Source organism: Hydra vulgaris, chromosome 09 (genome assembly GCF_038396675.1).
Source record: "Hydra vulgaris chromosome 09, alternate assembly HydraT2T_AEP".
In the NCBI taxonomy this organism is placed as follows: domain Eukaryota; kingdom Metazoa; phylum Cnidaria; class Hydrozoa; order Anthoathecata; family Hydridae; genus Hydra; species Hydra vulgaris.
The window spans coordinates 57,334,710-57,337,278 of record NC_088928.1 but is presented as its reverse complement, the minus strand read 5'-3'; the positions used below and the strand labels follow the sequence as shown (position 1 = coordinate 57,337,278).

At 30.2% G+C, this 2,569-nt stretch overlaps 1 long non-coding RNA gene across 2 annotated transcripts; it reads right to left on the bottom strand.

The window, feature by feature from the left end:
• Nucleotides 1-787: 787 nt before the first annotated feature.
• On the bottom strand, nt 788-1,205 carry LOC136085139 (uncharacterized). 2 transcript variants are annotated; one of them, XR_010641108.1, is made up of 2 exons: nt 1,053-1,205; nt 788-935 (listed from the first exon to the last, which is right to left on the bottom strand). It is a non-coding gene; the product is annotated as an uncharacterized LOC136085139 (long non-coding RNA). The 2 variants fall into 2 exon arrangements; XR_010641109.1 differs by having other exon boundaries at nt 1,075-1,205.
• Between the last annotated feature and the right edge of the window lie 1,364 nt (nt 1,206-2,569).

Below are 2,569 nucleotides of genomic sequence, written 5' to 3'. Positions count from 1 at the left end.
ATTTGAGGCAGTTGTCATTTTGACGCAAAATCAAATAAAAATATTACCTTGTGACGATGTCGAAAAGATGCTTTTAATTTCGTGTCGTGCGAAACAACGCCCAAGCTAAAAAACCTGATGTTATTGATTTTTTTTTTCGAGGACCTATAATAGCAGCCTTATTTTCTCTATTTGCTGAACTCAGTGTCAAAAAAACTAATGGCATCTATTCATTCTCTAATATACTCAATTTTGTTCTTTTTACAAAATTATCTTAATTTTGACATAATTATTAATTATGCCAACAATTTTTTGCGAATTTTACCTTCCCTTTCTCTTGTCAACAATTTATTAAACTTCCAGAGACCCTCTAAAAAATTACGTCAACATTTGATTACCCACTCTCTTCTGAAGTAAAATTAAAATGGAATAAAACATTCTTTTTTTGCCTTTTATATAAGTAAATAAATTTATTTAAAAAAGTAAGATTGTTGACGTCAACTTTTCTTGATCTACAACTTGTCAATAATAATTGTTGGCAAGAGTAAGGGAGGAGGTCAAGAAAATATGACGAATCCCTAAAAGTTGAAAGAAAGGAACACCCCAAAGAGAAATTGAGTATTCTTTTTGGGGTGTCTTTTAATTATGTCAACAAAATAGGGAAAGGGGAAGGCTTAAAATTTTTGACTATTATTTTCGAAAATTTTAGGTCCCCTCCCCTTTCCCTATTTTGTTGACATAATTAATATGTACAAAACAGTACGAAATAATATAAAATGTATAAAACTAAATGCCTCCTAAACACACCTTATGTTAAAAGTATTTATTTCTTATTTATTCACTTCTACATTAGTTACTGTAACATAATCTGTAACATAAACGCAAACAGATACATTAGTGCCAGGCGTAAGATAACTCGAACGACCTCGACTGAGATTACTCGAATTGTTTGATGTCTACGAAATAAATATTTAAACATTCTACATTTTATAATTAAGTTAAAGAACAGTTTGCTACCAAACAAGTTTCATAACCAATTTATTTCTATAAAACACAAATATTAAACTACGTACTCAGTTAATAAATTTGTCATACCAAAAACTTTATCAAAATATGTTGACTTTTCAACAACTTGTCGAGGACCATGATCCTGAAACTTAATTCTAATAAGGAAAATAAAAACTAAAAACTTTAAATCAACATTTCATACATGCAACAAAGCAATACTTATTTGATCATGATATCAAACAATAACATCTAACTTTTAAATACTTTTGCTAATTCTTATTTAATGTTTTATATAATAACGTATCATTTTTTTATAATTATATGTTTTGCCTATGATATTATTTGATTATATTGACGCAATATGTAGATGCTATATATAGACTCAGATGTGTGTATGTAATCTAAAAAAAAAAGTTGCATGTGTATGCGTGTATATATTTCAAGATTTATCAACGTATTTTATCAACATATAAATCAATCGGGCTGGGTGACAAGATCTTGTCTTCGGCCTGTTCCGGTCGAAATTTTTATCCTTTAAATTTTTTATGTTGTAAAAACATTGTAAAGCTTATTTTAAATTAAAAAATAATTATTTAAATAAACAAGTATAATTATTCAGAATAAAGAAATAACTTTATACACAAGATAACGACCAATAATTCCTAAACAATCAACAGTCAATTCCCAGTGGGCACACGTCGTCTGGAAAATGTTGTTTGGACGTCTCACGGACGTCCAGTAGTCCGTAAGAGGTTTGACAGACGTCCCCACGCCCACTGGGTTGTAACAGTTTAAATATTTTACTAATAATAATATCTCAGTCTTTACCGTTGGCATATGATACGTCATCACCTGGGTGTCTCAAAGCATCGTTTTTTCAACTGAATCGTACTTATTTTCATAGCTACTGATTTTTCTATTCATTACTAAGTAGTTTTAAATTTAAAATGACAGCAGCGTATCCTTCTGGTTGAACACGTTTTGCAGACATTGTGTTAACTATTATTGTACAGATTTATATATAGAAAGAAAGTTAGAAACTTATATATCGTCACGAGCATATCTCAACCGCCCAAATCAATTTTTCATGTTTTAAAAAAAACTATAAAAAAGCTGAACTAACTTTAAACTTTTCTAATAGTTTTAAAACAGCTGGATTAAGATATTTTTAGGCATGGGGCTGTAAATATAGAAGGCCCAAATAAGGCGGTCACCTCAAAATGCTGAGCAGTAGCAAGACTATATCAGAGGGTCAGGGTCACTTTCATTTGGGTTAGCTCCTGACTTCCTACTTGTTGTTAATTTTTGTCTTCTTGGAATGGTTAGTCTTTTTTTAAATGGTCAACCGAGTCGATTGTCTGTAAATATTTTTTTCGTACATTTATTATGCTTGTTGTTCTGATGTTTCTGCGTTGCGACTGATTCTAACACGTTCTCTATCTTTGAGAAGTTTTTGTTTTATTTTTATGGAGTAACATATTGATTAAAACTGCTCCTTTATTGCCTCAGCGACATATGGAAAAGCAAAGTATTCCAAATACCACAAGTTTTCCAAATGTAAATATTGTTTTTCGTATTTATC